The 12,696-nt window shown below is 40.8% G+C and overlaps 1 protein-coding gene across 4 annotated transcripts in view; it reads left to right on the top strand.

Moving 5' to 3' along the window:
* The first annotated feature begins 1,721 nt into the window (after positions 1 to 1,721).
* Positions 1,722 to 12,696, top strand: part of LOC106877112 (uncharacterized) — a 107,527-nt gene continuing 96,552 nt past the window's right edge. The window contains exon 1 of one of the 4 annotated variants that reach the window (XM_089342024.1): positions 1,722 to 2,300. The gene's annotated coding sequence lies outside the window, so the exon portion shown is untranslated. The remainder of the gene's footprint in view (positions 2,301 to 12,696) is intronic. The other 3 variants (XM_089342025.1, XM_089342026.1, XM_089342027.1) reach the window with 3 other exon arrangements.

The following is a 12,696-nucleotide window of genomic DNA, read 5'->3' as shown; positions in this document are numbered from 1 at the left end:
GCATTTCGGCAAAAGATAGTGATAGAATAAGTACTAGGCTTACAAAGAATAAGTTCTGGGGTCAATTTGCTCGACTAGAGGCGGTACTCCAGCATGGCCGCAAGTCAAATGACAGAAACAAGTAAAAGAATACAAGAGTATATATATATTTATATATTCTTTTATTTTTTTACTTGTTTCATTTGACTGTAGCCATACTGGAGCACTCACTACCTTAAAGGGTTATAGTTGAAGAAATCGATCCCAGGACTTATTCTTTGTAAGCGTAATACTTATACTATCGGTGCCTTTTGCCGAACCGCTAAGTTACAAGGACATAAACACACCAGCATCGGTTGTCAAGCAACGGTCGGTGGACAAAAACAGACACCCACACAAATACACACACACACACATTTATACGACGGACTTCTTTTAGATTCCGTGTACTAAATCCACTCACAAAGGCTTTGTTTGGCCAGCGACAACAGCAGAAGACACTTACTCAAAGTTGCAAGCAGTGGGACTGAACCCGGAACCATGTGGCTGGGTAGCCAGCGTCTTACCACACAGCCACGCCAGCGCCTATATATACATGTATCTCTTTTCTCAGTCTCCCACGTCTGAAATTACACCTCCGCCGCCTCTTTCTTACACACACACACGCACACACACACACGCACACACACACACATGCACACTCACACTTTCTTTCTCTTTTTCTCTTCTACTTAACGTGTCATATATCAAATAGTGTGTGGGGGTGGGGAGAGAGAGAGATAGACAGCGGTAACCCCCTCCCCTCCACCACCACGCTACTAACTACACCCCCATTTTACTACTACTACTACTACTACTACTACTACCTACTGCTGGTGCTGTTATTGATACTAACACTGACATATCAACAGTAGTATTGCCGCTGCCTCCGCCGTCACACTCTTCCTTGTTACTATTGGTATCAGCACCCCGTCCCCCCTGCCATCACCACCTTCACCAACTCCATCACCATCATCAGCGACCGCATCACCACTGTCATCAGCACCACTACCACCACCACCGTTTCCGTCATCACCGCTACACTTGCACTGTTCACTATTACACTTCCCTTCCTACCTCGAGTCTCCACCGCCACCACTAACACTACTACTACTACTACTACTATTACTATTACTACTACTACTACTACTGCATAACCCGCCACCACCACCACCACCGCCGCCACCACCGCCACCGCTACCGCCGCCACCACCACCACCACCACCACCGTCACAATTTTTTGTCTCCGCCATCATGCACGCACCCTATCAAACTCCCCCATTTCCCCCCCCACCACTGCGAATTCCCCTACGCCGCCACCACGACTGTATAATAAAGCAACCTTTGCCTCCACCACCACCACCAACATCATCATCATTGCCGCCACCAACACCACCACCACCACCACTGTCGCTTCCCCACCGCCGCAGTCCAAGAGCACAGATTAGTAGACGCCGGTCACTACTCCATCGATTACGCTCCACTATCACCACCACCACCACCACAACCAAGACTGTGACACTGTAACTCTCTCTCTCTCTCTCTCTTTTTTTCCCCTCCCACTATACACTACATATCGCCACCACCGCCAAGACTTAAAACAACAACACCACTGTAAGTCTCACCTTCCCTCTCCCACCACACGGTACCTATCTCCGCCACCACCGCCACCTCTACCTTAGAATAGTTACCTTCTCCCCGCCACCGCGATCAGCATCATAACCATCACTAAAAACAACACCACTGTAACTCTTGTTCCCTCTCCCACCACCACATAATAGCTATCACCACTGCCATCACCACCACCACCACCTCAATGACAGTTACCGCTGCCACCACTACCACCGCTACCGCATACAAGCAGACCGTTACCACCACCGCCACCACGACGACAGCAACGCCACTGTAACTCTCTTTTCCCTCTCCACCACACATTACCTTATCGTCTCCGTCACCACCACCAACCATCATAAATCATCACCTCTCTCACCCTTTACTGCCACCGCAACTCAGTAACTACCTCCTTCTCCTACTACTACTACTACCACCACTACTATCTTCACCATAACCACTACCACCGCTGCGACCACAACAACAACAACAACAATTAAGACTTATACTAACCTATCTCCCACCACTATCATCACAACTACAACACCAACAATTAGATCTTCACTAACAATTCACCACCACCACCACTACTACTACTACTACTACAATTACAATTAAGATATTCAGTGAAGAAGTTTTTCACAGCGAAAGGAGTTTTACCTCTGAAGTTGGTAAGTCTAAACCTTATTTTATTTCATTTATACTAACTTGCTTCTCTTATAGCTTACCTTAGGTTATATATATACATACATACATATTTTATGTTATGTTACTCTACGGATCATTAGTACTACTACAGTCATTCACGTTTAATATAATTACAAATATTGTAATCATATATATATATATATACATTGGTACTATTAAAAGAAAAGGTGGGTGGGACAGATAAACTGTTGGAAATTAGTCGACCAGTCGAATAAAATGATTATGCATATATATATATACACACACGCATATATACGTATATACACGCTCACAAGTCCCCGAAACTCTTAAACTTGGGACCTACATTTTAATTCTGATGTGTGTGTATTTGTTTTTCTATATATAGGTATGTAGGTATGTATATAGGTATATATTAATGTATGTATATTTGCATGGGTTATGAAAGGTTTGCAGATTGTGTCCGAGAAAGTTAAAGACTAGAGAAAGAAAAATGGATTTAATACCGGGTAGAGTGTATATAATTTAAAGCGATGAATACACACATAAACACACACACACACACGCGCATTTTTATATATATAGTGTAGTAGAAGCCGCTTGTTTGTAATCACGTTAGCAAGCGGTTATAGTTATCAAAATTAGCGAGGTCCCACACGCATTCAGGTGGATATTTAAGTATCCTCTACTTATAATTATCAGCCGGTTTAATGAAATCTGAGAGACCAAAAGGCTTCTCGCAGATCACAATAAGCTGCTTCTACTACTTATAATAATGGTTTCAAAATTTGGCAGAAGACCAACGAGGGAGTAAAGTGTTCGACTGGTACTTATTTTATCGCCCCCCCAAAAGCATGAAAGGTAAAGTGGACACCGGCGGCGTTTGAACTCAAATCGTAAAAACCATTTATTCCTTTACTTGTTTCAGTGATTTGACTGTGGCCATGCTGGAGCACCGCCTTTAGTCGAATCAACTCGATCCCCCCCAGGACTTATTCTTTGTAAGCCTAGTACTTATTCTATCGGTCTCTTTTTGCCGAACCGCTAGGTTACGAGAACCTAAACACAGCATCGATTGTCAAGCGATGTTGGGGTGACAAAGACAGAGACACAACATACACACATACATATATATATATATATATATATATATATACATATATATACGACGGGCTTCTTTCAGTTTCCGTGTACCAAATTCACTCACAAGGCTTTGGTCGGCCCGAGGCTATAGTAGAAGACACTTGCCCAAGGTGCCACGCAGTGGGACTGAACCAGGAACCATGTGGTTGGTTAGCAAGCTACTTACCACACAACCACTCTTGCGCCTATATATATATATATATATATTACGCGCACCTGCGCACGGTGAAAAGTTATGGACAAATAAATAATAATGTTTGTTTTTATCACTGTCATAAGTCCACCTGGGTCTCTATTCACGGGGTGAGGAGAGGAGTAAGAAAGGATTGTAATACCGAGGAGTTTAGTTACCTATTTTCTCCTCGGTATTTTGCAGATTTTGCCTGGTTGATAATTGAGAATTTCTACAGGTACAACAGAGAAAGTAACAGTGGTAGGGTCAGCTGTTGGTGTTTATCCCTCGCCCCCCCCCCTGCTCCTGACTATTGTTCCTGAATGAGCAAACGTCTGATCAAAGACATTCCAGCCATAACCTTGTTGCCTTCTCGTTCTTCCTTCATTCCTTCTCTTATTTTTTTCTTTCCGTCTTTCTTCTTTCCTTTTCGTTCGTTTTTCTTTCATTCTATCTGCTTTTTATTCACCACCGTGTATCTGAGATTCCAATGTACACTTTCCTATATATATATATATATATATATATATATATATATAAATAAACATAATTAAGGGATCAGCAACAGTTGCTTCACCACATACCGAAGTTCAGAAACAGCAGCTAAAGCGCTGAAACTCCAACAGATAGCAATACTTGTAACTCACAAAGGTAAACATTATTAATTATTGATTTATTAATAAATTAATAATCCTTTACCCTTTTATTTGTATATATATATCTATATATATATATATATTGTAAAGACGGTGAATGAGAGAAGAGGGTTGGTATTTAAGGCCGAAATGGTGGTGGTAATGGGAAAATTTGGCTTCTATTTCTAGCAAGGTCCAGCAACCGCATTTTGCCTCTATCGTTCTCAATCGGGGTTCAAATGGCTCTTGGTGTGTGTGGGGGGGACGTCCTTGTAAGAATTTGTTAAAATTTGCTTACACTTCTTCAATTCGCAAAATATTTAAACAATATTTTAAATACAATTCTTGGTGAAAGTAAACAATACATATATCCGGTGTTTATGGGTTAGGTTTAAGGGTAGGGTTTTTGTTACGCCGAAAACGGGTGGTGGTGTACGTATTTTTTACCTCCGTCCAATTCCTAATATTTAAGAAATATAAGATTTTTAAAACATCAAATGGCTATGGGAGTCCCACCCGAGTAAAAAAGGTACATAACTGGACAAAATGCTTGGCAGCATTTCTGCCTACGTTGCTTTTTCATCCCTATCGAGATCGATGAAAATCAATACCATCTTGGTACTGGGGTCGACTGCTTCTCTTCCCTAACCAGATTTCAGGCCTTGTGCCTAGAGTTGAAAGAATTTTTTGTTTTAATGGTTATTTTACCTTTTCACTGGTTATACACCTCTGCTGTGCCACACATGAACACTCTCAATCAGCCCCCCCCCCCCCAAAAGGGTCGACGGAATAATGAGATCATGCTGAGTTCCAAGATGAAGAAACTGCATGGATTACTGCTCGGAGTTGCCTGTTTCCGGCCCACATTACAATTCCTGTCGTGAAAGTGTGTGTATAATTTAACAATGATGGTTTCAAATTTTAGTGCAAGGCCTGTAATTTTGAGGGGGTAGGGGAAGCCTATTACATCGACCCCAGTGACTGATTGGTACTTTATTTTTTTCGACCCTGAAAGGACGAGAAGCGAAGTCGACCTTGACGGCATTTGAACTCCGACCGTGATGATCCGGAAATAACACCATTCACTATTTTGTCCGACACACTGACGTTTCTTCTAGCTGCCTGTTTTAGTTATTGGTAACCTTTTCTGCTATAAACTTTCTGTGGGTGAGAGGTCTGCATTGGTACTTATTTCAGCTACCACAAAAAGGATGAAAAGCAAAGTCGACCTCGGCGGAATATGAACCGAGAATGTCAAGACGGATGTAATACCGACGAGCATTTTGTCCGGCATGCTAACAATTCTGACAGCTCGCCGCTTTGCACCTCTCCACTTCAACCTCGATTTTGTTTCATATTTACCTACATAATATTTGTGGAGGCGCAATGGCCCAGTGGTTAGGGCAGCGGACTCGCGGTTTCGATTCCCAGACCGGGCGTTGTGAGTGTTTATTGAGCGAAAACACCTAAAAGCTCCACGAGGCTCCGGCAGGGGATGGTGGCGAACCCTGCTGTACTCTTCCACTACAACTTTCTCTCACTCTTTCTTCCTGTTTCTGTTGTGCCTGTAATTCAAATGGTCAGCCTTGTCACACTGTGTCATGCTGAATATCCCCGAGAACTACGTTAAGGGTACACGTGCCTGTGGAGAGCTCAGCCACCTGCACGTTAATTTCACGAGCAGGCTGTTCCGTTGATCGGATCAACTGGAACCCTCGTCGTCGTAAGCGACGGAGTGCCAACAACATAATATATACAGGACGAAGTGAAAAGTAGATATTTTAAAATACAAAATGCATGTTTTTAAATTAATATTTGCACAGATACATTTTCGAGGATATAGCTTATTACATAAATAGAATTTAGAGGGAACCCCACCACACACACACACAATTTCTTTGAAGAAGTTTCTGATTTTCTTTTCTGATCTATCATCTCCAATGTCTGTAACTTAAGGATTTTCACTTTTACCCCCGTCACTGTCAGTTTCATGGTTGAGACATCAACGTTATATAATCTACACACTCGAAAATATATTTCTGCAAAATGTCATTTAAAAATATGTATTTTAAAGGGATTTGTGAGGAAGCAGTGAAGGCGCATGGCTTAGTGGTTAGGGCGACTCGCAATCGTAGAGTCGTGAGTTCGATTCCCAGCGGCGCGTTGTGTCCTTGAGCAAGATACTTTATTTCTCGTTGCTCCGGTCCACTCAGCTGGCAAAAACGAGTAGTACCTGTATTTAAAGGGTCCAGCCATGTCACACTCTGTGTCACGCTGAATCTCCCTGAGGAGTATGTGAAGGATACACGTGTCTGTGGAGTGCTCAGCCCCTTGCACGTTAATCTCAGGAGCAAGCTGTTCCGTTGATCGGATCAACTGGGACCCTCGTCATCGTAAACGACGGAGTGCCAGGTTAAGGATAATGAGGAAACAAAATCTTGGCGCTAATGATCCGGAATTCCTTTAAAAAAAAAAGGATTTTTTTTCTTCAATTTTATGAACATAACCGTGGCTGTGTGGTAAGAAGCTTGCTTCCCAACCACATTGTTCCGGGTTCAATCCGATACACTAACGTTTCTTCTACCTGCCTGCTTTAATTATGGCATCTTGGGCGAGTGTCTTCTACTGTAGACTCAGGGCTAAGAAAGCCTTGTGAGTGGTTTTGGGAGGTGGAAACTAAAAGAAGCTCGTATGTATGTGTGTAAACATACATATGTATATGTATTTAGGTGTCTGTGTTTTGCCCCTGCCATCGCTTGACGACCGATGTTGGTGTGTTTACGTCCCCGTAACTTAGCAGTCCGTCAAAAAAGTAACGATCGAACAAGTACCAGACTTAACACATAAAATAGATATTGGTGTCGATTTCTTTGACTAAAATCCTTTACGGCGGGTGCTCCAGCATGGCCGCAGCCAAATGACCATGGCAAGTAAGAGAACCAAAGATTAAAAGAATAATCGCAATATCTATCCCATTGGAAATGTATCTCTGCAAAATTTCATAGAAAATAAGGCATTTTTCAGAAACGTATCGTCATCATAATTTACTTGTCAGTTGAGTGTGGCCATGCTGGGGCACCTCGTTGAATGGTTTAGTCAAACAAATTGAACCTCCAAGAATTATTCTTTGGGGTTTGAATAATTCACTTCTGGAAACATGGATGTTTTGTTCATCCTTATTCAAGGACCTTTTGAGCAGGATGGGTTACTCAACCTGAAAAAATTGTAACTGGGTCCCACTTGCAAGGTTGTGCGCTATTTATCTTGATATAAGATCACCATGTTGCGCACATGTGATTGTGATGCATGGGCATGGTGTGCCTTTATCAGACAGGTAGTAATGATGGGTATATTGGGTTTCGTATAATTGTACCCCAGTGTCACTTTGATGGCATGCACTGCTCTCTCACTCAATAATAATAATGATAATAATAATAATGTCTGTTAAGAAGGCCTACTAATGATTCTGCCAGGTCGCTGCCTTAATAATAATTATAATACTACTACTACTACTACTAATAATAATAATAATAATAATAATTTTTTCTTTCTGCTATTATTTGCACATTAAATTTTAATGACAAAATCTTCTATGGACCCCAGTTGAGAACCATTGAACTATGTGAAATGAAGCATTTTGCTCTAGAACACAGCACATCACCTGGCCTGGGAATTGAAACCACAATCTTATGATCATGAGTCCGACACACTAACCACTCAGTTGCACACTTCTATCTTGGAAGGATAAAAATAAATTTGACCATGGCAGGATTTGAACTCAAGACATTTTGTCTGGTGCCCTAATGATTCTGCCTGTTGTGTTGTTTTAACATCCATTGTTCCATGCTTACATGGGTCAGGCTGAATTTCTTGAGGCAGGTTTACTTACAGCTGGATGACCTTGCTGTTACAAACCCTCATCTGTTTCCAAGCAAAGTAATATTTCCCCATAGCTGGACATGTTTTTCACAGAAGACAGGAAATGGAGTTGTGGAATAAGCTGTGGTGCATTCCTCTTTGACCATTTCCCCCCCATATCTCTTTTGTACTCTAGCATTCATGCACACTAACATTGTGCATCCATTGAAGCATGCTTGCATCACAGCTTTAACACAAGAGTCATAGAATATATTGTTCACTCTGAGGAAAACAACCTTTGTTTCCAGCAATTTGCAATAGCTCCCTGATCCTTTTCTAACCCATTCTCAGCCTGATAACTTTTAGAGCAACTTCCTCTCCTGCTAATTAGGTTACCAGGGTAACAGAAGCTATCGACTACTTCTAGTGAGCCATCTGGGCATTGAACTGAATCTACGTTTGGTGTGTTCCAAGGACGTACTGCTCTGGTGCATCTGTCACATATGTACTTACTTTCTTTGCGAGCCTACCTGTGATTCCAGTACTGTAGCGCCCATATGCTTGGTGCAGCATGTGGAATTTACACCTACTCCTTTTCTGCATATTGATCAAGGTCCATTTGTCTGAGGGTACCAGGATCTGGGGGGTTTTTTCTACTCACAAAATCCTTCATCTTTGCTCAGTTTACTTTATGACTTCTCAGTTCAGCTTCAATTCCTGGAATTTCCTCTCTTAATTCCCTTTGAGCTTTTGACAAATAAATCCCCAACATATAGGAGTTCCCATGTACAGCGAGCCTTAAACTCCTCTGTGTGATGGCGGAATTGTTAGCATGCAGGACAAAATGATCAGCAGCGTTTCTTCTGGCTTTACATTCTGAGTTCAAATTCCATTGAGGCCGACTTTGCTTTATGTCCTTTTGGGGCCAATAGAAAAAGTGGTATGACTGCGTGGTAAGAAGCTTGCTTCCCAACCACATGTTTCTGGGTCCAGTCCCATTGCATGGCACCTTGGGAAAATGTCTTCTGCTATAGCCTTGGGCCAACTAAAGCCTTGTGAGTTGATTTGGTAGGCAGAAACTGAAAGAGGGCGCCTACACATACCCTCCACAGTCACGCGGCCCATGTTTCAATGCTGTGAAGCATGGCAGTTCGCACACATGCATCATACAATCTATCTTTCACTCTGAGCGAGAGGCCCTTTGTCACAATTAGGGGTAGAAGCTTTCTAAACTTTGCCCAAGCTATTCTTATTCTAGTGGTAACACTCTCTGAGCATCCACCCCCACTACTAACTTGGTCACCTAGGTAGCGGAAGCTATCAGCTACTTCTAGTTTCTCCCCTTGGAGTGCGATGGAATCTATTTTCTGAGCATCTGTAGTGTTTATTGCCCCTGTGCATCTGCTGCACATGAAAGCTATCTTCCCAGTTAATCTTCCTCTGATATATATATATATCTTCCTCTGATATATATATATATATATATATATATATATATATATATATATATATACACATATGATCATCATCATTTAATGTTTTCCATGCTGGCATAGGTTGAACACTTTGACAGGCTCCAGTTGTCTGTTTTCGCAAGGTTTCTGTGGTTGAATTCTCTTCTCAACACCAACCACTTACAAAGTGTCTTGGGTGCTTTTTACATGGCACCACCACCAACAGGGTCACCGACTGACTTGCAAGACAAATACCCAACTCGGTTTGGGGAGGAAGTAGTAGAGAGGGTTGTGGTGCCAGTTGATGAGAGATCAGAGGGACAGGGGTGGGTGTTTTGTTGGAGATTAGATGCAGGAATACTTCAGTTGAAAAGGGAAGGTGGGTGAGTGAAGGAGTCAGATAAGGAGAGCAATACTGAGAGAGGAGGAGGTGGTGGGGAGGGAGGTATGCGATTTATGGACACAGGGTGGTAGGGTGGGGTACGATAAGTGAGCTGATACAGAGTCTTGGAGTGGGTGGGTGGGTTAGAGGCGAGAGGCATATGATGGAGTGAGGTAGAGGAGAGGCTCAGCAGGGTTGTTGTAGGTATGTGAGGGCATTGAGGGTGACAGCAGATAAACAAGGTGTTAATGATGGAGAACAACAAGGTTTATATGTATGTATTTGTGCGTGTGTATATTTGGATATATATCTCTGTTTATATGTAGTGTATATTTGTGTGTGTATTTGTGTATATATGTGTGTATTTGTGTGTGTATTTGTGTATATATGTGTGTATTTGTGTATATATGTGTGTATTTGTGTGTATATATATATATATATATGTGTGTGTATATATGTGTGTGTATATATGTGTGTGTGTGTGTATTTGTATATATATGTGTGTGTATTTGTATATATATGTGTGTGCGTTTGTATATATATATGTGTGTATTTGTATATATATGTGTGTATTTGTATATATATGTGTGTATTTGTATATATATGTGTGTGCGTTTGTATATATGTGTGTGCGTTTGTATATATATGTGTGTGTGTATTTGTATATATATGTGTGTGTGTATTTGTATATATATATGTGTGTGTGTATTTGTATATATATATGTGTGTGTATTTGTATATATATATATGTGTATTTGTATATATATATGTGTGTATTTGTATATATATATGTGTGTATTTGTATATATATATGTGTGTATTTGTATATATATATGTGTGTGTATTTGTATATATATATGTGTGTGTATTTGTATATATATATGTGTGTGTATTTGTATATATATATGTGTGTGTATTTGTATATATATATGTGTGTGTATTTGTATATATATATGTGTGTGTGTATTTGTATATATATATGTGTGTGTGTGTGTATTTATGTGTGTATGCATATTTGTATATATATATCTGTATGTGTATATATATGTGTATGTATGTGTATATGTATTTGTGTCCATATATATATATATGTATGTATTTGTGTATATATGTATATATTTGTTGTGTATAGAGAGAATGATAATGATATAAATGTATATGATATTCTATTATATATCATGTATGTCTCTGCTCAAGCCTACTATTGGCACTGAGACATTATTTTAAAGATATCATGTACTGCATTTCACAGTGAGCATTCATTGCAATGTAGAAGCCATTGTCCAGGATGCTGAAGTCACGTCCAGAGATCTGAATGATTCTTCAAGCTTAGACTTCTCTCAGACTAATCGGCTGGCCAACCACACTGTATCTTTAACGAATTTGATAAGTAGGATATCAATCACTAACTGAACACACATGACAGCTGATGGTGGATGTTACAGACCAAGACATCAAATGGAAGGTTGTTGGAAAAATGGATGAAAGAAGCCTGTCATATATAGTGTGTGTGTGTGTGTGTGTGTGTCTTTGTTCTGTCTACCAATGCTTGACGACTGTTTTATGTCCCAGTCACTTAGCAGTTCAGCAAAAGAGACTGGTAGAATAAGAACCAAACGTTAAAAAAAAAAACAAATAGATACCGGGGTAAAATATATCATCATCGTACATCGATTTTCCATGATGGTATGGTTTGAAATATAGGTGTATAGGATCAATCCCCCTGCATGGCACCTTGGGCAAGTGTCTTCTATTATAGCCTCAGGCTGACCAAAACCTTGTGAGTGGATTTGGTAGACGGAAACTGGAAGAAGTCTGTCGTACACTATCGTAGCTAACGTGGGGAAGTAGGGGTAGTCGGCCCCAGGCGACACTTTTGGGTCTGCCTAAGTAATGTGTCCGGGGGCGGCAAACGGAAGGGCCGCCTCGGGCGGCACACACACTTGCTACGTTAGTGCTGTCGTATATTTGTGTGCGCGCGCGTGTGTCAATGTTTGTCTCCCTCCACCGCTTGACAACTGGTGTTGGTGTGTTTACGTCCTTGTAAACTAGCGGTTCAGCAAAGGAGACCAACAGAATAGATACAAGGCTTAGAAAAAAAACAAAAAAATGTTTTTGAGCTGATTCATTCGACTACAAATTCTTCATGATGGCGCCCCAGCCTGGCTGCAGTCAAATGACCAAAACAAAACATAAGAGGCATATATATATATATATATATATATATATATATATATATATATATATATATTCGTGTATGTATGGACGCACACCCATGCATACATACAAGACAGCTAATAGTAGATAGTAGTTGTCCAGAAAAATGTCATGAATGTTGTTAAGTAAGTTTAGTTGTTGTATTATAGCCGCATAGTTGTTTCGTAAGTGATTGAGTGACTGGAGTGATTGTAAAGTGTGTGAAAAGGAAAAGAAAACTACTTCGCTTCATTCTATGAATATCTGTTCATAAGCCGGCAATAGTATCGGCGTCCTACGTGACGCAAACAACAACGATAGTAGTTATCGTAATGATGATGATGATGATTTTAAGGAAGTTTAGTTGTAGCCACATAGATATGTTCCGTAAGTGATTGAGTGACTGTAAAGGGTGTCAAATGAATATCTGTTCATAAGTCGGTATAATATCGTTGTCCTCCGTGACGCAGACAGCAACAATGATAATTCTTTTATTAGCCACAAGGGCTTACATAAAATAACATTAAAGGACAGGAAACAACCTAAAGACAAGACGAGACG

This window comes from Octopus bimaculoides, chromosome 25 (genome assembly GCF_046866305.1).
Source record: "Octopus bimaculoides isolate indiv1 chromosome 25, ASM4686630v1, whole genome shotgun sequence".
Classification (NCBI taxonomy): Eukaryota; Metazoa; Mollusca; class Cephalopoda; order Octopoda; family Octopodidae; genus Octopus; species Octopus bimaculoides.
This window is presented reverse-complemented; position numbering and strand designations above follow the sequence as displayed.